The sequence below is a fragment of the Ictidomys tridecemlineatus genome, chromosome Y, assembly GCF_052094955.1.
Source record: "Ictidomys tridecemlineatus isolate mIctTri1 chromosome Y, mIctTri1.hap1, whole genome shotgun sequence".
In the NCBI taxonomy this organism is placed as follows: Eukaryota; Metazoa; Chordata; class Mammalia; order Rodentia; family Sciuridae; genus Ictidomys; species Ictidomys tridecemlineatus.
The window spans coordinates 2,293,639-2,316,347 of record NC_135494.1 but is presented as its reverse complement, the minus strand read 5'-3'; the positions used below and the strand labels follow the sequence as shown (position 1 = coordinate 2,316,347).

The following is a 22,709-nucleotide window of genomic DNA, read 5'->3' as shown; positions in this document are numbered from 1 at the left end:
TTTTATTAATTCCATGGTTTGGTCCATCAAATCCTTCCTGCACTCAATTCCTCACAAACATTTCAACACTAGAATTGAGCCACTCAGAAGGCAAGCAACTAAGTGTTTTCCTCCCTTCCATTGGTGAGTTCACACGAAGTAAGGCAGTATCATGAGTCACGTTGTTGGTTACACCTCTATTACATGTCCTAACAACCTTCTCTGCAGTGGAGAGCTAATATTAGGATCCCCAATAGTACTTACCCTTAGGAAAGAAAGCTGAGTATGAAATTGTTGCAATCATAGAACTCAGCAATTGAGAGATATTCTGCCAACCACAGTGGGTCACTGTGCCTGCTCTCTTAATATAGACAACACTGTATTCACTGATCTCTTGATTCTTTCTGAAAGTCTATTGTTCCTTCTTTAAGGAAATGCCTAGAACATGACTTCTGAGCATGGATCACAAAGAAGATTCCCCTAGAGATAGCATATAGACAAACTAACACTCGGGTTGCCACACTTTATGAACTGGGGATTGCGTTATCTTGTGGGATTACACGAAGAGAACAACTAGATATTTGCAAGTGCATTTCTCCTCAACAAAATTAATAAAATAGAAAACATGTGAGGCAAGCAAAGCTGAAGACGAAACCAGAGGCCGAACTCGGGATCTGACAAGATGGCCGGGCTGCCCCGCAGGATCATCAAGGAAACCCAGAGTTTCCTGGCAGAACCAGATCCTGACATTAAAGCAGAACCAGATGAGAGCAACGCCCGTTATTTTGATGTGGTCATTGCTGGCCCCCAGGATTCCCCCTTTGAGGGAGGGACTTTTAAACTTGAACTATTCCTTCCAGAAGAATACCCAATGGCAGCACCTACAGTACGTTTCATGACCAAAATTTATCATCCTAATGTAGACAAGTTGGGAATAATATGTTTAGATATATTGAAAGATAAGTGGTCCCCAGCCCTGCAGATCCGCACAGTTCTGCTATTGATCCAGGCTTTGTTAAGTGCTCCTAATCCAGATGATCCATTGGCAAATGATGAAGTGGAGCAGTGGAAGACCAAGGAAGCCCAAGCCATAGAAACAGCTAGAGCATGGACTAGGCTATATGCCATGAATAATATTCAAATCGATCCGATCATCAAGTGTGCATCACTTCTCCTGTTCTGCCAAGATTTCTTCCTTCTTTGTTTGCATTTAATGGACACAGTCTTAATAGAAACATTACAGAATAAAAGCCCAGACATCTTTAGTCCTTTGGTGATTAAATGCACATTAGCAAATCTATGTCTTGTCCTGATTTACTGTTGTAAAGCATGAGCCCAGGCTAGAAATATCTGGATTGTTGCAAAACGTTTAAAAGCAGTGGCTCTCTGCTTTTATTCATTTCCCCCATCATGGTTTAAGTATAAAGCACTATGAATGAAGGTAGTTGACAGGGTTAGCTGCCAGGGGTATGGGTGTTTATTTTTTATTTTATTTTTTTGAGGGGAAAGGTAGTTTTATTTTAATTTTATGGACTCCTTTCACTCCCCTTAATGGTGAGCTAATTGCATTGGTTAAAAGCAGCTAACCAGTTCTTTAGAATATGCTCTCTAGCTAAGTCTAACTTTATTTAGACTCTGTAGATGGACAAGCTTGATTGTGTGAATCAAAATGGGAACATTAAACAAACATCACAGCCCTCACTAATAACATTGTGACTTTGCTGTCAGGTGTAGATTTCCCCCCTTCAAAAAAAGAAAAAAAAAAAGAAAGAAAAAAAACTTGTGACCATTTTGTATGGCTTGTATGGAATTCTGTAAATCTTATGTTTTTTTAAAAATATTTATTTTTTAGTTATTGGTGGACACAACATCTTTGTTTTGTATGTGGTGCTGGGGATTGAACCCGGGACGCACGCATGCCAGGTCAGCGCGCTACCGTTTGAGCCACATCCCCAACCAAATCTTATGTTTTAGTAAAATATTTTTTGTTATTGGACTTTGCCTTTGTACAGTTTATTTTACTGTGTTTATTTCATTTCCCCAATGTGACAATCATATTTAAAAATTAAAAAACTCTGATGAAACATTCTGTTTTGGTCTTCACCATCTGACAAATTGAATGGCAAGAGATTTTGCCAGTTTCTTTTCACTGATTCAAACTTATATTAAGAATTACTGAATGGGGCTGGGGATGTGGCTCAAGCGGTAGCGCACTTGCCTGGCATGCGTGCGGCCCAGGTTCGATCCCTAGCACCACATACAAAACAAAGGTGTTGTGTGCGCCGATAACTAAAAAATAAATATCAAAATTCTCTCTCTCTCTCCCTCTCTGTCTCTTTAAAAAAAAGTTAAAAAAAAGAATTACTGAATGGATTATTTATAAATTGGCCCTGAGCATGCATAAAGCATCAGTGTCTTTTTTTTTTAACCACATAGAAATTAAAAATAAATGTTCATTGTCTGACTTAGTTAGGCTATCATTGGTATTGCCACAATGTTTGACAAATTACTGTACAGGGATTGTCACAGCAAAGAAAGCATTAGTGACTGACATGTAGGACTTTCACATGTCGTGCCACATTTTTACCTCAGATGTGGAGTATGACCTTTCTCTTGGTTCCTGTCTTTAAACTGCCTATGTGGCCACTGGTGTGTGTTATTAGGAAACACCAATCTGGTATTCATTCGGGGTTTGCTGAGGCATTTGAGTCTTCCTTATAGACCTAAGAGCGTATCGCAAGCAACCAGCTTGCATAAGTGTCATCAGAAAGGTTTCTTCCTTTGAGAGCATCAAATCTTAGTTAATGTGCTTTCCCCTCCCTAGTATTTGCTTTGGAGCTCCTTTTATTCTTTAATTTGTTATTAGTAAATTTTCCTTCACTGACAGTTTCTTCCCTCACAAAACTGTTCTTTTCCACCTCTCTCCACATCCAATGCCTGATTCTTATTTTCAAGTCATAAATGTGGCCAGTCATAAATATGTAAATGTTAATCTTCACTTTGGAATCTTTTGTCTCTTGCAGTTTAAGGTAATGGATATTGTAGCCCCATCTGAATTTTCCTCACTTATTCTCATAATTTCTGGAGTTTCTTCAGAATGTGGTGTATTTTATTGTGCTCCTATGTAAGATGAAGAATTATTTATTAAAATTACGTTTTCAACAATCAGAAAAAAAAGGAAACATGCACAATGATTAATAAACACAAAAATGTAATGATTTCTCAAGATTACTGACAAAGCAGAATGAGGTAAGTTGAAAGATGGAACATGTCTTACATATAACTCAATGACCCAAAGATGTCACCTTGTCCAAACAACAACATTGCAAAGTTTTATAAGTCTCAAAACATTTTTCTTAATGAACAGCAGACACGAATTTCTAAATCTCACAGCAACCATGAATGTGCAAGGATTGTCAATAACCTACTGAAGAGCAGTCACTTCACTACCATAAGATCATGTTCCACAAAGCCATGTTCCACTCAAGGACGCTTTGGTCAAGAGTGGGCCACATGTGCACTGGTGTCTGTTGTGAAAGAATTTCCTCCTGCCTGTAATGATGGTGGTTCAAAGAAACCTAAGACAGAAGCATTTCCAGGGTGTGTAAAGCAACAGGGTTGCAACCCAGAATCCTCACCTATCTAACACAGTTTGGGTGTGAAACACGCCACTTCATGTACAATCATAACAATACTATGATGTCTGCTCCATGATGGAACAGCCAAAATATCACCTACCAGAAGGTGCCCCTGCCACTGACATACAACCATTCTCAAGGACTTAAAACATGTGATATCCTAAGCATCACAGTATCAGCAGAGGTGAGCAAGAGACCATGAGGAAGGCTTCAGGGGGCTGGCCTTCACAGCATGGAAAGATGAGTGAGAGCAGGTGTCTTGGATACAGATCACAATGATGATCCAGACAAACTGGAATCTGGGCGGCCAAAGGCACTATATCCTCAATTCTGTAGACAAAAATCCATTTACTATATATTCAAATGTAAAACACTAAAACATATTTAATGAGCTTACAAGAAATGTTATTTTATTTATTTATAGGGCACTTAATGCCCGAGCCACATCCCCAGCACATATGCCATTTTGACACAGTACTCAAAAACTTCCTCAGGGCCTTGTGAGAGGCTGAGGGTAGCATTTAAATTTATAATTCTTCTGCCTCATCCTCCAAGGCTGCTAGGAATACAATCATGCACCATTGCACCTGTGGAAATTTAGATTTGTAGAAGAACATGTTATACAATCCCCTAATGATAAGAAGAAAAACAATTCAACACTCATAGCAAAATGACACAACAGGGAGCCTGGAATCATCTCAGTACAGCCATGAAATAGAACAGAAGTGGAAACCAAGCCAAACCATCAGAACAACAATGTCATCATGCCCCAAAGCCCTGAAAGGTTCCCAACAGCTCCGTGAAGCAGTCATATGGAAGAGTGCAGTGCAGCAACCATGGTTTGACCTTCATGATCCCTTCAGCCTGACCCTCTATGACTCCAGACTACACACAGCACATCTTCTTCCGTTTTGGGCAATTCATACTAAAATTACAATGAAAATGTATATTTTTTAAATGTTTCATTTTTTAATTGTAATTGAACTCAATGCCTTTATTTATTCATTTATTGATTTTTCAATGTGGTACTGAGGATTGATGCATGGCCTCACATGTACTAGGTGAGTGTTCTACCACTGAGCCACAACCCCAGCTCAACCATGGAAATATATTAACACCTAAAACCAACTCTCACTCTTCTACATCAGAGTAATCACTATAAAAAATAGGCAGAAATTCCTTAAAAGGATTTAAGTAAACAAACAGCCTGCATCTACCAAGAAAGCAAACTATTGTCTACCCACTCAACCATCACCTAAAATTTGACCAAGAAAGCGTCAGAGAGTTTCTTTTAAAAATCAGGTTTTAAAAACACCCAGGTTTAGGAAGCTGAGGCAGGACATTCTCAAGTTCAATGCCAGCCTTAGCAACTGAGTTAGGCCCTAAGCAGGTTGGCAAAATCCTGAATGAAAGTTAACAAAAATAAAAGTTAAGGGGGAAGGTGCTGCGGATTTGGTTCAGTGGTTAAGCACCCGAGGATTTACTCCACAGTATGCCCCCCAAATAAAACCACCGAGATATACTGATGAAAGAAGGAAATTCACACAGACTAGGAGGAAACATTAAAAAGAGGACCATGACCCACATGCTCAGCACTGGATGCTCTCCAGGTGGGGATCTGCAGTGCAAAGACATAGGAGAGTTTTAAATAGCACCACTGTGTGTTAAAGCACAGGCCCCAGCACAACTACTCACAAAAACCAGACAAGTGAGGTTTTGCTGTTTCTACTGTTATTCTCTAATTTCTGGTATACAGAAAAATGAGGCCAAGGGACACTGAGATCTGGCATCAACAGTCTATTAGTGGCACTACAGCCCAGAAAAATAATTCCCAAAGTGTGAGCCCAGAGAACATCAGAGCTTTTGAGGACATTCAGGAAAAAAAATTGGGGCAATATATTGGAGAGTGAATTTTTTTATTTCTTATATGGGAACAAGCTTGCCAATGGCCTAAAGACTCATACACATTTGGGACTTTTACTATGCTCAGCCTGAAGAGGGATTGTTCTTTCTCTGCTACTTTGTTGGCTGCATCTGCTACTGCATTATAGGTACCTGCAGCTGTTGCCAGCCCTCATGGTGAAATGTCAGACAGCACAGCTGCTGGGTGTCAGTCTGCAAATCCACCGCCTATCAGCTCTGAAATGGCTACAGTTTTTACTTTGTTGGATGATCTAGCATTCAGGGAAATTTTTCAAAGGAGCTGAATACAAATAATTTGCTAAACATAGCTCAGACACCTAGTCTCTAGGCAAAGGCATGAAGCCTTCAACAAACAGAAACCACAGAATAGGAAAAAAGGAAGAAACACATTTTCTTTTTTTAATTTTCTAATTCTTGATGGAACCTTTTTCGGTTGTATGTGTGTTGAGAATCAAACCCAGTGCCTCATGCGGGCTAGGCAAGCACTCTACCACTGAGCCACAACCCCAGCCCCAAGAAACATATTTCATTCACTTAAAAAAATATACAAAGAATACTGAGGTACAGCAAAACATAACTCATGAATGGAAAATAACAGATGTGAGATTGACCATGCCTGAGTAAGATAAGACTCCAGAATCCCTGGGATAAATTATTTTTCTATTCATTTATTCATTTATTTATATTTTGTACCAAGGATTGAACCAAAGGGTGCATAACAAATAAGCCACATTCACTGCCCTATTTTATTTTTAATTATTTCTATTTTTGAGAGAATTTCTCTAAGTCGTTCAGTGCCTAACTTGATGAACCTTCCTTTGAAGATGTGATCCTCCTGCCTATGAGTCCTGAACTGCTAGGATTAAAAAAATGTGGGGCCGCTAGGCTGAATTTTCAAGTAACTGTCTTGAATTGTTAGTAGCATGCACCTGAGAAAAAGTCAAAATACATCAGGCAGAGACATACAAAAGTCCCCAGGACAAGGAAGAATAAACTGCTACACTGGGAGACCTCACCACAACACTGCTGGGTCTGTGATCATGTAGCAGAGCAACAGACAGGAGGGCTTCCCTGGCCATTAGTCAAAGTAAAACACAGCCTTCTCAGGATCACAGTACCACCACCCAGAACAGGCCACATCCTGAGCCATGAGCCTCACCTCAACAAGTGTGCAATGCCAGTGAAATCCCAAGGAGGCTCAAAGAACATAGGAGTTAAAGCAGAAATCAGATCAGAAGCAGCTGGAAAACCTTTAAGCAATGGGAGATGCAACACAAGGCTCTGAACAGACCCAGGAGGAAGAGGTGACTTAAGGGCAAATGTGACCATGTTGAGAAAAATGAAATATAAAAGTCCAACATGAAAAACCAGCACAGATGGTACACTGGGGGTCTCTACAGTATCCAAAGCACATTCCAGAAAAGAAGAGATGAAAGCAATCATTGGCCCTTATACTTCAGGAAAGGAGAGAAAAAAGAGCAAGGTAAGTATTCATTAAGCACAGGCCGGTAAGAGGGGGTGTTGGTGAAACCACAATCAAGAAATCAGCAGGGGCTGGTGCTGGGGCTAAGCTGTAGCTCACTCTCCTTGCATGTGTGAGGCAGTGGGTTTCATTCTCAGCACCACATATAAATAAATAAAGATCTATGAACAATTTTGAAAAATTAAGATAAAACAATTAAAAAAGAGAAATCAGCAGTCAGCAAAACCAAGTTCTGCATGAACATCACCATCTCTGACAAACTAATATGTGGCTAAGGAAACAGAGGACAGGAGTGAATTTATGGCTCAGTGTAGAGAGCTTGCCTAGCACCAGTGAGACACTGGGTTGAATCCATACCAGCACATCAAAGTAAATAAATAGAAGAAAGGTATGAGAAATACAATAACATTCAACAAATAAGAAACCCAAAGACACAGAAACTACCCATTAGAGTTAAAATAGCCACCATTACCATCCATGGGCTCTTCAACAATATCATGAACATGCACTTGACACAAATCTGATAACTTAGAGGGAGTGGCCCAATAATTTAGAGAGACCATCTCCTACAATGTACACAGAAGGACAAATACACAAAACAGATGAGCCTGTGCCTACTGAAGAAACTGACTCAATAACTCATTACCATCAAAAAAGTGAAATGTAGGACTTTTAGACATCCTACAGGCTGCCACCAGACACTCCAGAACTGCCACCAATTTTCTACATTTCTTTTGAAAATGCAGAAGCAGAGAAAACACCTTCTAATTCCTTTGGAGGCATATGTTACATTATTATCAAAATTAACTTGATAAAATGAGGAAGCTATGAATTACTCTCATGACCATAAATGCAAAATACCTCCACAAACATTACTTAACTGAATCTAAAAATAAATAAAAAGAATTGCATACCAAGTACAAGATGTTGAAAACACTGGACACTATAAGCTAAAGAGAAGACGTGTATGATACTATGGGTGATGGTTCACTCGAATGTTCACTTTGATGGAATTAAGAGACACTAATGATTAATAGGCTTCTGGGTGTGTCCATGAGGCTGTGTCTAGGAGTGATTGGCATGTGGGTTAGCAAACTAGAAAACCTCCCTATGTGTGGGTAATGTCATCTAAATAGGATGGTGGCTTGCATGGAATAAAAGTTGCAAGAACATGGTAGCAGCTGCAGATGCAAGCTGGATTCTATACAGAGTTTTCCACTGCTGCTGTGATTGCCTGGGGATATCAACAATTCCTTCTTTACTCTTCCAAAGCTGATTCTGCCAGTGATTCTCCAGGGAGTTTCCAGAAGCATTAGATCTCAGACTAGGGTAGCACCATTGATCCCTCTTGTTCAGAGGCTTCAGCATCTTGGGCGGCACAGCTACTACTTCTCCAGCTCCCCAGCCAGCAGACTGCCACAGAGGACTCCCCAGCTTCTAGTCACCTAGGACATCTAACAAATCCTCTTTTTGTATTCATTCTTCCTGTTGATTCTATTCCAATGGAGAACCCTAAAAAAATGTACTATATAAGACTACAATTGCTCTGAAAAATAAATTCAATAAAAAATGAATCAACTACCACACCATGGAAGATTCACAAATATATATAGAAGAAACAATATTACATACTGAATACCTTTTCCATAATAATGCAAGAGTAAAGGAAAGAGGAAGAGTTATATATGCAAATTTCAAAACTATAAAGAAAAGCAAGGAAACTGATTTTCAATACTGTTTCCATTTTGAGAGAAATGGGTGAGTTATCTTTAAAAGTCATTATAACTCCTGGTTTGGTGGAGTCTACTTTAAATTTTGCAACTAGAAAAGTCAGGGAAGGAAGATGACAAGACTGAAGCCAGCCTCAGCAATGGAGCAAAACAATCAGGAACACAGTCAGACTTGGTCTTCATCAAAAATTACAATCAGGAAAAGAGGCTGTCACTCAGTGACAGAGCACATTTCTAGCATGTTTGAGGCACTTGGTTTGAAACTTAGAGCCACAAAAAAATCAACACAATTAAAGTATTCTGTCCATCTCAAACTATAACAAAATTTAAAATAAATTAAAAAATAAAAATAAAAAATGCTGGAGATGTGCTCAGTGGTCAAGTGCCTCTGGGTTTAATCCCTAGGGAAACACACACCCACCATCAAAAAATGCTTTCAGCAACTTGAAAGTATTTTTTGAATGACAACAAGCAGGAGCAAGTCCCTGGCTTAAATCCCACCACTTAATACATAAGTAAATAAATCAATAATTGTCCACGTTCTTGGGCTGGGAAATAGCTCAACAGTAGAGCATTTGCCAAGCATGCATGAGACCCTGGGTTCAATCTGAAGCAGGACACAAACACACACACTCTCAATCACACACACACACACACACACACACACAATATAACTCTACTAAACTACATCATATGAATGACAAAAAATTATTATAATAGGAAAGTTACAAAATGAGAGGCATAAAATACAATGAAATTAATACAAAGACAATATAATTTCTTACCAAGGAGATTAAGGAGACTGAACTTTCCCATGATCTACACTCTTTGAAAACCCCCTGAGCATTTTAATAAATCTGTGAAATCCAGGGACAGTTGTGCTGTGCTTCTTGGTGAACTTTAAAAAAAAAAAAAACTATTTCTAATAATGGAAATAGGACACCATATTTCAGATCAGTCAAAATCTTGTTGTGATCACGGTGAGAGTACACAGAGTATTCATGTAACTCCCAAATTTCATAAGCTAACAGTCCAGCTCCCAAAGGGGTGGCCCAAGGATAAGGGACATTTTTTTTTTGTTTTTGATACCTTGGATTGAACCCAGAGGCAGTTGACCACTGAACCACATCCCCAGTATTTGAAGTCTCACCAAGTTGCAAAGGGTCTGGCTAAGTTGTTAAAGCTGTCCTCAAACTTTAAATCCTCCTGCCTCAGCCTCTGGAGAAGCAAGAAGTTCAGCTCTGCACTTTGCCATAAACTAGGATGTTTACCAAATCGAAATGTAATTTGTGGGCTGGGGATGTGGCTCAAGCGGTAGCGCGCTCTCCTGGCATGCATTCGGCCCGGGTTCGATCCTCAGCATACACATACAAAGATGTTGTGTCCGCCGAAAACTAAAAAATAAATATTAAAAAATTCTCTCTCTCTCTCTCTCTCTTAAAAAAAAAAGAAATGTAATTAGGCTTCTTAAATCCACTTGTTTCTTCCCTCTTTCCTAATATTTCATCATATTTGGTTCTGAATAAATAAACTTGGGCCTCAGATAAGTGAGCCGATCATTTCACAGTGATAACCACAGATGGCTGGTGCTGAGGGAGCAAACATATCCGGCTCAAGAGGCAGGGAAGTTCCCCCTGCCAGTTGTGATATCCTCACACCTTGTCATACCCACTGAAACACTCCTTGATCACTCTCCCAGGAGACCTGAACCATGACACCAGCTTATGAGGCTTTTCAGGTTTGCACAGCACTGCACTGGGGTGTGTAGATCTTATCCTCTGTGAGCTTTTGCTCTTTCATACTGTGAGAGAATGCAAGGGTCAGGAATCACTGGTGACCTGGCCCCTTAGCACCAGCATCCACAGGCTGACTGAACACCTGTCTCCAAGGAGTGAGGACAGGGCTTGGGGAAAACAAGGTCCCATGAAGTTAGCTGTCTAGATGAGGCTTGTTCCAGGAGATTCCTTAGCCCCAAGACCTCAGGTGAGCCCCCAAGAGGCTGTACCTCACAACTTAGGCTGTTGTGTAAGAGGAGCTGACCCAGGGCCTAAATTTCCTTATACCATGCAGGGCACAGGACAGCTGTGGGCACATGGTGGCAACCCAGGAAAGGATAGTGGCTGGGGACATAGGACTCTGCAAGGTATCCAAAGAAAAAGTGCCTGAGAAATCTGATATGCTGTCTATACCTAAGAAAGATAAAAAGGGAAGCACAGGAAATTTGCAGGTGTGAAATGAAGTTCTCTAGGAACTTGCTCTATATCAATGAACCTTCAGACCACCTGACTTTGGCGAACTAGAACACCATGAGGGTAGTAAGACGGGGTTCTGGATGCATGGCAAAAATTCTCTTGGGTAATCTTAAGCCCTTTAAAGCCAATTACCTTAATTTCTGTATTAGTCCAAAATTCTCAAAACAAACTTCTCAAACTTACCTGACATATAATCACCATCTTCCAAAGCTAACAATGTAATAACTGAAGAAATTCCCCCCCCCCTTTTTTTTACTGTAGACACCCATCTGATGATCCTACCAATGCAATTAGTTAATATACTCATACATAACATTTTTACAAACCTTGTCAGCCAAGCACAGTGGGGCACAACTGTAATCCCAGCAGCTTGAGAGACTGGGCCAAGAGAACTGCAAAATTCAAAGTCAGTCTTAGCAACTTTGTGAGGCCCTAAGGACTGTAGTGAGATCATGTCTCAAAATAAAATATAAAAAAGGCTGTGGATATGGCTCAGTGTTTCAGTACCCCTGGGTTCAATCCCTGTTATCTAAAAAAAAAAATGTAATCTCTTCCAGAGTAGGACACATACATCATTCAGGATAAGTTAAATCCATGTTCCTGAGGATGGTCATTAATATTTGGGTCAAGATAAACTATTTTCCTCAAGTATGATGACCAATGCCTTTAATTCCAACAGCTTGAGAAGCTGAGGCAGGAGGATCAGATATTCCAGGTGAGGCTGGACAACAAAGCCAGATCCTGTCTGAAAATAAAATTTAAGAGAGCTGCAGGTGAAGGGCAAGAAAATAAATCAGACATTATTATCCTATTTGTATATATGACCACATGACCAGTGTGAATTAGGTACAACCAGAAAAAAAAGAGAAGTTACACTATTCATGTATGATGTGTCAAAATGCATTTTACTGTCATAGATAAGTAGTAAAAACCAAGTAAAATGAATAAATAACTTCTGCCAAAAACAAACAAACAATGAAACAAAAAAGGGCTGGGGATGTACACCAAGATTCTATATCCCTAGTACCAATAACCCACTGCCTTATTTCATTTAGAGGAGCTATTTTACCAGAACACAGGATGTGTCAAGTGACTATTCTTTCCCCTCAAGTATGATATTCAGAAACAAAACAAAAGTGTTATTCTTGCCAGGGACAGTGACACAGGCCTGTAATTCCATGGACTCAGGAGGCTGAGGCAAGAGGGTCACAAGTTGGAGGGCAGTGTCCAAAACAACTGAGATAGGATCTCATTTATTTTTTTTTTAATTGGGGGTTGGTACGCCTGAGGATTTCACTGATAAAGCTTCTCTAGTTTTGATCCCCATTACAAAAACAAAACATTCTTTCAATATATTATTAGAGGAAAAGTGAAAATTAATAGACTGTGTTCATTTGAAACTTAGGAGGAAGACCAGACATTTGAGAGTGATGGGAAGTGGAGAGGAAGATGGCATTTTAGAACGCAGCAGGCAACTGCAAATGAAGGACCTACAGCAGCCTTCAGAGACTCTGAACAGGGAAAAGATTTGGGATCCTGCTTCCTACACGTTTGGATGAGTGGGGGCGGGCCACCAGCAGGGAGGGGAGGGGAAGCCAGGGACCTGAGCCACTGTTCCACAATGGAAGCCAAGGGACAGGGCCCAAGGGCACCTGCCAGTGGAACTGGACCTCATGCTCCACAGCTGACCTTAGGGACCAGCCCAGCCCTCAGGCCCAGAGAGCAGAAGCGCAGGGCCATCCGCCATGGAGGATGAGGCTGGACCCTCTGCACCAACCTCTGGCACCCAGCACCCAGCTCACCCCGCGGGACAAGTGGACGGAGGCTTAGGGTCAGCCGCCAGGAGGTGACTTCAAGGTTCTACCATCCAGCCCAACCGCCAGGACTAGGACACAGACACCCAGGGCAACCTCCAGAAGCGATTCCCCACGCTCTGCAGCTCACCCGTTTGCGGGGCCCCAAGGCAGGTGCTGACCACCGCGTACCTTCAGCCCTGGTCACATACCCACCATTTTTGTCTTCCTTGGGGACCTGGTGTTCTCTCCAGGAACTTCCAGGCACCAGAGATCTCGGGGACACAGGATGCTCAGAGTCACCTTGGCCTTTTGAGTAGAGCACATGGGGGCGGAAAGGGAGGAGCTGAGTTGGTGAGAAAGAAAAAGCCCGCGAGATTGCAAAAGCCCGCCCTTCCGCTCTGTTCAGGAACCTGATTGGACAGCTCGACCCCAGCATCCGTAATGGGCCTCCTCCAGGAACTCCTCTGCCTTATGACTGACAGCTAATGTTATCCAATCACTTCCTAAAACTCCCTAGAGTGACAGATCCTTGGTCCCAGTCCTTTTCAGGTGGGGTGCCTTTGCTGGGCTGGAAAAAAATCCCAGTTAGAAGCCTTTGCTTGGAACTTGGTGAGGATGGGATTGAGCTATGGCTCTGGGAGACTGCTTTCCCAGCATGGGTGATGCCCTGGGTGTGAACTCCATCACAGAAAAAAAGAGCAATTTAAAAAAAGTTACTTAAGGAGGTTGAGGCAGGAGGAGCCCAAGGTTCAGGTCAGGATCTACACTGTTAACCGTGTTTACTGTGACGGGTCCTTGCTTCCCCAAATGCTGAAGTATAACACAGAGAAGCAGGTGGAGAGTGGAAAGTGGAAGGCTCAATTAAGGGAGAGCAGAAAAGATTCACCCCCACCCCCAGGAAGAAGGGGATCTGAAGGTAGGAATCCCTGGAAAAGGGAGATCTTCTCCCTTTTATACCTAAAGTTGTCTTTTGTCCTCCACATTCCTGTCCTTTATTTCTCTTTATTGTGCACACGATGGGGGCTGTAGTTGGGAAGGCCAAAGGGTGGGAAACTGGGGTACTGGTGGGGCTGGGAGCTGAGATTTGGGCAGGAACAGCCTAGGGTAGTTTGACTAGCTACTCCCTGTTGTACTGGGAGCTACTTCATTAACCCTTATTTAGGACCTGCCAGGGAGATCCTAGCTAAAAATAAAGAAAGAAAGAAAGAAAGAAAGAGGGTTGGGGATGTAGCTCAGAGGTGGAGCCCCACAGGGATTATTCCATAGAACCTCAAAGAAAAAGATACCTATATACATATATAGTATCACCTGGTGTGACCTCAGACAACTTAGCAAGACAGTCTCAAAATTTTTGAAACAATATTTAAAAATGGCACATATATCACACATGTGTGATATTGTTACCGCTGTTGACAGGTGACGAGCCCTTGCTTCCCCGATGTTGAAGAATAACACCAAAGAAGCACGTCGAGGCAAGGTCAGAGTAGAGATAGGAGTTTATTAAAGGACAGCAGAAAAGACTTCTCCCGGAGGAAGAAGGGAACCCAGGAGGTGGAATCCAGTTATCAGGCAAATGTGTTCCTCTTTTTATAGTTTTGATGATGGAATGTAGGTTGGAGGGCCCGAGGGGTGGGACACAGGTGGACTTAATTATCACCTTTTGGGATGGGATTATCACTTCTCTGGGATGGGCTATCTCCAAATCTGTTGGGGCTGTTGGTTAATACTTCTTCCAGGTGGACTTTGGCCTAGGGCCTTTTCGGGACTTCATTCACATTCCATGAGTTGTCCTGTGTTTTCCCTGAGTCATTCCCAGCATGGCCTCCATTTTAGATTTCACTGGATGTTAGACCCGATTTACCTAACTACACTGACTTCCTAACTTTAAATCTGGCTTCAATATCTAAAAATAAAAACAGTTTGACAATTATTTCTGTAATTCTCAACACCTTCTGCCCCCTGATCATTTCAGGAGATAGCCTGAGCTAAAAAAGTAAGCAATTGGTGTTGGTGATTTGGCCCAGTGTTCTGTCCCTAGGAGAACAGGAGAAAACGGAAAGGGGAGTGGATCCTCCAAGGCAGCAATGTGCACTGGAAATAAAATGGCTGCTTTGTGCTTAATGTCCATTGTCTAATTTCCACTATTAGGGAGTTGTAGGAAGCGACCTGACTCTGGTGACCCCACCCATCAGGTCATCTTTTTACCCCAAATCCAAACAGAAAAGGTCATGATGAAAAGCAGAAAAGGAACTTTGATCAGTGAAGCTACACCAGGAAGACCAGGGCACCATGTCCTTAGCTGTCTCTTCAGGGCTGTCTAGGACTCTCAGGTTTTATAGAAAGGGCAGTCAGTCAAAGGCATGTGTGTAGAGGGCACACTGTATGTAAGTTTGGTGTCATCTGTGGTTTCAGGAATCTATGGGTCTCTTTAAATGTCTGTGAGCTCATGGTCACATGCCCCCTCAACACACTTCACCCCACTGCACAGGCTGACCTGAACTGACCTCTCAGGAAGGGCCCCCCTTCCTTGCGTTCGTTCCATGTCAGTGGTTCAGAGGCACCAACATTTTGAAGAAAAGCCACAAGCCCACCTGCTCCTGCCTGGTAAGCACCAAATCCCTAGCTGCTGACCCAGGGCTCTCACTTCCTGGGTTTCAACTGATAGTTAAACCAGAAAGAAACAATAACCCTGCTCAGCTGGGCCCATAAAGCCTGCATATGAAACCCCACTTGGGGCACATATGGCCTGTGGCATTGATACCACTGGGTACTGGGTAGGTTTATTAAAAAGAAGTAACATAGACTTTTCCCACAAGGGAGAAGGAGGCCACAGCTGGTACCCTGGTATCCCCAGAAGCCAGGTGTTTTGTCTTTTAATGAGTCCTGGGCTTTCTTGGTTCTCCATTACTTTTCTGCTTATCTTTCTCCTTCCTGCATACTTGATTGGGCCCAGGAGTGCTCTGTGGGTTGGCTCAAAGGTGAGAAACAGGTGGGCTGAAGGGGCAAGGGCAGGGTGGAGTAGACAAGGACACAGGAACAACCTTATAGCTCCCTGTAGGGAGGGGGAAATTCCTGGAGAGGCTACCTTGGCCACAGGTTGGAACAAGGGCAGGTTCTTCATCAGAGTGGAGGAAAGACTGAAGAAATTTACATTTTAATCCCTCAGGGACAGTCTCCAACTTGCCAGACTCACTCAAAATTGGCCTCCTTGATCTGGCCTGATTCCATTTACCTATCTGTAAGGACTGCCTGTCTATTTCTGGCTTCAGTATCTACCCCTTCCTGGAAACTAAATACAATTCTATTCTTTTCTCTTAAGTTGGACTTGGTGAAGTCTTTCACATCCTGCACACTGGCCCAAAGTCATTCTACTGAAAGGGTAAAGTTTCTAAGCTGGAAGGCTTGAATTAAAATTAGGTATTATTGAGTTCCTCTGTTACACCCAGATTCCTGAGATAGTTAAGACAACGCCCTACTGGCCATTTAGCCTAGGGCCCTGTGCAGTTTGTCACAGGGCCCGAACCAATCAGTTTGAATGTGTACCCCACTTAGGAATGACCAATCACCTCCGCCCGACCTGTTTCTGCCAATGAATGTGCCAATCACGTCTCAGAGTTGTTGTTCAATTTTCCCGTGCCTCATGATGATTTGTTCTGATGTATGCAAAGCCCCCTGCCCTCCCCAAAAAGTGTACTTAAGCTCTGCTTGACCTTTGCTCTGGGCTCTGGGCTGCTCTCCCTTCTTGAGTGGGCACAGAGTCTCAGCGCGCTGGAATGGATCCCCAATAAATCCCCTTTTGCCAATTGCATGGAGCCAGGCTCTTGTGTGGTCTCTTTCTCCGACGTTCCGCCAGACCCTTACACTACCTAGGAATATCACACATGGACAATGTCGGGGTGGGGGCGGATAACAAATGCACAGTCATATTTTCACAAATGTGGAATAGTGGCCACATACCTTTTGAAGACTGAGGACACAACCCCAGGTGCTTTTTTTTCACCCTCTGGGCTGGGCATTGAATCCATGGCAGGAGCATAGTAATCCTGAGGAACACTCCCAGCCCCCTTTTTATTGTGGTACAAATAACGTGGGTGGGAGCATAAATGTGATAAATTTGAGAATAAAACTCTGATGACCCCAGCCTAATTCCATTTTAAGATTAGGAGCCATCTCATCATCAACTCAGGAAAAGTTAATTTCTGTTTTACTATGCTGCAATTTCTAAACTTGTTTGGAATCCCTACCCAGGGCTTCTACTCACCTATGCCTGGCTTTCCGTGACCAGATAACAATCCTCTCTAGAACCTTTGTGGTTCTTAATAAAGACTGCCTCCCACTGACCAAATACCAAATCTCTGTGAAACCTCAGTGGCACATCATATATTCTGAGGTTGAGATCTGAATTTATTCTCTACCTTGAAATGTTAAGCCATGTTGATTATTAAATTTGTATCTGCCTTTGTATTAGGCTTGTCCAATCCTGTGATCTGTAAGTTCTCAAGACATCCCATTTTACAACTTTTGTGCTATAAAATTGTGTTCCTAGAGAGCTGGGGTATCTTTAGCCTGGGGTTGGGGAGATACAGACATGGCCAGCTCCTGGGAACATAAATATAAGTTTGCTTTAATTTCATACAAATCGGAAGCTGTGGTCTTTTCCTTGTGTTGTGGTTTTACAGTGCCAGGTCTCTAACAAGGCCATCTTTGGGTTTGGCCAAGGGAGCAAATTTCTCACACTTAACCATATCTCCAGGCCAATACATTAAAAAACTGAAAAAAATGATTGAATGCATTCTTTCTTAGAAAACAACAACTACAACAACAAAACAAAACTAGAGCAGTATCCTGGGATGGTGGTGCAAACCATGCCAGGGGAGGTCAAAAATTCTAGGCCAGCCTCTGAAACGTAGCTGCACCCTCTCAAAATACAACTTCAAAGAGGCAGGGAATGTAGTTCAGTGTTACAGCACCACTGGGCTCAATGGCCAGTTAAAATAAATAACACCCTGAAGAGGAACACAGGGAAAAAAAGACATAAGAAAATGAAAGAGTGTAAAAGGGCAGACATAAATCAAACTACATCAACAGTGACATTATATGGCAATTGACTGGACAATCCTATCCTAAGGTAGAGTTCAGCAGTCAGAATGAAAACAAGTTCCAATTCTGTGCTATGTGCAGGGGTTACTGCTGGGGTACAAATGGATAAAGAGTCTGAAAATAAGATAAGGGCTGGGGATGTGGCTCAAGTGGTAGCGCACTCTCCTGGCATGTGTGTGGACTGGGTTTCGATCCTCAGCACCACATACAAACAAAGGTGTTGTGTCTGCTGAAAACTAAAAAAAAATAAATGTTGAAATTCTCTTTCTCTCTCTCTTTAAAAATAACACATTTTTAAAAATTTAAATAAAGAAAATAAGAGGATGTGAGTCCTACACCATGAAAACAGACACCATGAGTGAGCTCTACTATACTACCTCCCCAACATCAGGCAAAATGTTTCAAAACCACAATTTATTGAGAAATAACAGCTGTGAGACATGGACACATGAGGTTAAGGAGTTCCTGAATGCTCCGTCTTCTTTCCCAATGCCAATTCAATAATGAGAGCACAGCTGTGAGATTACAGGGAAAAAATGGATTTGCTAGCAAAAGAGCAGCACAATGACTACTGTCCCAGAGACTGGGATTCTGCCAATCAGAAGAAACAGTTGGCTTTTTTTGCAGGGGGAGATGGGGGTGCCAGGGATTGAACTCAGGTGCACTCAGTGAGTCACATCCTCAGCCTCATTTTGTATTTTATTTAGAGCCAGGGTCTCTCTGAGTAGCTTAGCATATTGAGTTTGCTGGGGCTGCCTGTACACTCTTGATCCTCCTGCCTCAGCCTCCCTAGAGGCTAGGATTAAGGCATCACCACCACACCTGGCACAAAGCAAAATATTTCATTAATGAGATGGAAAGTTCTTAGTTTGAAGTCAATTAGAGTTTAGAATTTGGTTATTCTGGGTTTGTTTGGGTTGGCTGTTGAAGAAACCCAAAACACAATCCAGGAGACACAAAAGCCTGTAGAGTCCACACAATGTTAGGTGATCCAACCTTGTAGCCTCCCTGGGACATAAAGGCAACCTGTCTGCTCCTTTCACATTCTTACCTATATGAACCATTCCAGGGTCAGCTGAAAATGCAAGCTGATTTGGCACCTGAAAGAGGACCTCATGTTTAACAGAAGAGTCGGGTGTCATGAGGACAATGAGTGGGGAAGCAATGACAGAATGACAGACATGTCATTTTCCTCCCATGTGAAGGCTGAGTTCTGGAGGATGCTGCCATAGTCGAGCTGCAACAAAATAATGGGGGTGGGGGAGGTGGGGGGGGTGGGGGGTGATGAGCAACTTGTGTAGATTGATACAGCAGGAGTGGGAGCCTTTTATTGTAGGACAACAGAGGTATTTAACAGAGGTATTTATACATTCCACACAGCTTATCTTAATTAACATAAACTAGATACAGCAGTCAACCAATAAGAAATCTCCACACTTAATGGCTCCCTGGTGCCACCTCACAAACCACTCCCCCTGGCAAAATGCCAGGCACTATCCTGACTTGTTTACAGACTCTAACAGGCTGCTCCTGCCAAGGGGAGGGACACACACAGGTCTTTAACTGGGGATCAAGTCCCAGGCCACGTGGGTTGCAGATGTGATCTGGGGTCCTGCACAGACCTCTCAAAAACTCATTTCCAGGACAGTGACAATCCCAGGCCTAAGTCCCTCATCCTCATGATTCATCCGCCCTTGGGACCCAGAACAAGAAATATGGTGAGAAGTGGACCCAACTCTGCCCCAGATCTTCTTCCTGGCTGCTTGGGTGCATACAGCTTTGGACTCTGGCTTCTTCAAAGAATCGAGTAGGAAGGTGAGACCCAGACAGATGTCAGGTAGCCCTGCTATGACCAGCTTTCCCATGCCAGGACAGCCACAGAGGGCTTGGGGTTGAGGTGGGGCTGTCCTCTGGCAGCAAGGGCAGCACAACAGCTGAGACACAGGGGTTTCCCTGGAGGGGGATTTGGAGTGGGAGGAGAGGACTGAGACTCTGCTGCCCACCCCAGTGCCAGCTCATTCATACTAGATACCTGGGCAGAAAAGCACCCCGACGAATCCTGTCATCCCCCTTTTTCTAGTTTTAAAGTGAAAATTAGAGGGACGTGCCGAAGTCTGGCTAGGCACAATTCAGGAGCCACTTGTCAAAAGAAACTAACTTTATTTTTAGAACTACAAACGCCAAACAAAACAGCTCCTCAGGGAAAAAACCCTCAGAGCCCAACTGCCATCACCGGCTTCCACAAGCCTCTCACCCCCACACCAGCCTCTCAACCTCCCACAATCCTCCTGCTCTTGAGGCCGATTGGCTGGGTTGCGTGGGCGGAGCCAAAGAAGTCCCCCAATGAGCAGCTCCGTGGAGGAGCCAATCAGCTAGATGTTGCTGGGGCCGCTGTGAGCCAATCATCAGCTGGCAGTCTGAAGGGCAGGGAAACAGCCCAATGAACATCACCACAGAGGAGCCAATCAGCTAGATGTTGCTGGGGCCGCTGTGAGCCAATCATCAGCTGGCAGCTGGAAGTTTGCTGGCAGCTGGAAGTTTGCTGGGGCCCCTTTGGCTGTGGCTCTCAACATCTCCCCCTCTCTGTTTAAACAACAAGTATGTGGCTTAGGGACCCTGCCTGCCTTAGGTTGTCCAATACTACATATAGTCCTTACCCGTCTTCGGATGAGCTGACCTCAGGGCGTCAGCCTCCTGTCTTAGGTTGGTACCATTGTAATTGGATCTTACCCATCATTGACTACCGGTCCAGTATACAGCCACACCTGTGGAGAGGTCTTTGTACCAGCGGGGGGGTGAGGTTTTTTGCCTCACCTCTGTTGGCCCCCAAATTTTAGCTGAATGATCATGACAAGCAGAAAGGAGGAAGATACACCAAGCCAATTGACGCCTCTTGTTGGAAAAATTGTACCACCAATGACACCATCAGCAAAAATACCCCAACACTACCACAAGTTGATGCACTAACAGATAGTTCACAATGCATACAAGTGAGTTCACAATGCATACAAGTGACACATAGTCTAGGCAAGTTCTGCAAGCAGTTCAGTGATGGCTATTGCAGAAGCTGTAGATTAGTTTTATCTTTGTCTTCACTGGCACTGGGATGAAGATAGGAATTCTGGCAATAATGGCTAAAGAAAAAATTATGTAACATTCCAGAAGGCACTAAAAGAAAACAATTTTCTTAACAATTTACATTATCTTGAAGAGAATTATTAAATATAATGAAAAGGAAAGGTGAAAGTAAACAAACAGATCTGTTAACCTCCTTTTTTGTTTACATATTAAAACAATTCTTAACAGTTATTTACCCAATTTAAATTAAACCATTTAAATCACGTGAATAGGCCTGGGGATGTGGCTCAAACGGTAGCACACTCGCCTGGCATGCGTGCGGCCCGGGTTCGATCCTCAGCACCACATACCAACAAAGATGTTGTGTCCGCCGAGAACTAAAAAATAAATATTAAAAAAAATTCTCTCTCTCTCCTTTCTCACTCTTTCTTTAAAAAAAAATTTTAAAAATAAATAAATAAATAAATAAATAAATCACGTGAATAAAAAAAATATTTGCATCCATTTTTTTCATGAGTGCTCATCATATATGATATATGGACATATTTATGTTCAAACGTATAACACAAAACACAAGTGTGCACACATAATATAATACATACAACACATAACATAATAGTAAAGGCCTTATAACTTTTTAAAGGTAAAATCTCTATTGCAATGTTTAAAAACTCTATAGTCAAAAAACAAAATAGAACTGATCAGCAAAACATTAACCTAGGTCAGTATGAGCTCAAAAATAAACAAAATAGAACTTCATGATATGGGAAAGGGCAATAATAAAATAGATATTGAAAAAGGCATCCTGGTTCTGTCGCAGATGTAAGGATAGCCAAATTGGAGTTTTGGATATCAGCTATTATGGATTTGAGCTAAATCATCTTCTTTTTGGTCTATAGAAATCGCTTTAGTTAATCTCTCTGGAATCCAGATTGGCTGCTGTTCTCCCTGTGGAAACACACAAACAGACCCCCGACTCAAGACAATCACTGGGTCAGGATTATAGTTAATCTCTCCGGAATCCAAATCGGCTACTGTTCTTCCTGTGGAAACACATAAACAGGCCCCCGACTCCAGACAATTACTAGGTCAGAACCTTGGTTAATCTCTCTGGAATCCAAATCGGCTGCTGTTCTTCCTGAGAAAACACACAAACAGACCCCCGACTCCAGACAATTACTGGGTCAGGACCTTTCCATTGTCCTGTTAGAATATCTTTCAAAAGTACCTTGGGCTTATGTACATTTTTTGGACACATATGCCTTTCTGCAGCACTAAGTCCTGATGAATCCAAATTTAAAAAGTTTAGAGTAAAAAGGGTTATTTTAAGTTTATCTTTGGGGAATATATACCCCTTCCCAATTCCGTCTTTTTGCTTTAATAAGTACATTTTAATAGTTTGATGAGCTCTTTCAACTATGCCTTGTCCCTGTGGATTGTATGGGATTCCTGTTATATGAGTAATGCCAAATGATGAGCAAAATTGTTTAAAAGAAGTAGACGTATAACCAGGGGCATTATCTGTTTTTAACTGTTTTGGAATGCCCACAGTGGCAAAATTTTGTAAGCAATGAGCTATACTATTATAAGTTTTTTCTCTGGCATGAAGGGAGCCCATCAAAAATCCAGAAGAAGTATCAACTGTAACATGCAAATATTTTAATTTTCCAAATTCTGGCAAGTGTGATAGGTCCATCTGCCAAATATGATTAGGTATCAATCCTCTAGGA

The 22,709-nt window shown here is 42.3% G+C and overlaps 1 protein-coding gene, 1 long non-coding RNA gene and 1 pseudogene across 2 annotated transcripts in view; 1 reads left to right on the top strand and 2 right to left on the bottom strand.

The window, feature by feature from the left end:
* LOC144371977 (uncharacterized) overlaps window positions 1-22,709 on the bottom strand; it is a 69,419-nt gene that overhangs the window by 24,814 nt on the left and 21,896 nt on the right. The gene's annotated exons all lie outside the window — the stretch shown is intronic.
* LOC144372129 (ubiquitin-conjugating enzyme E2 N pseudogene) lies at window positions 626-1,312 on the top strand (annotated as a pseudogene).
* LOC144371981 (uncharacterized) lies at window positions 9,557-21,216 on the bottom strand. The gene is made up of 2 exons (XR_013432030.1): window positions 13,015-21,216; window positions 9,557-11,397 (listed from the first exon to the last, which is right to left on the bottom strand). It is a non-coding gene; the product is annotated as an uncharacterized LOC144371981 (long non-coding RNA).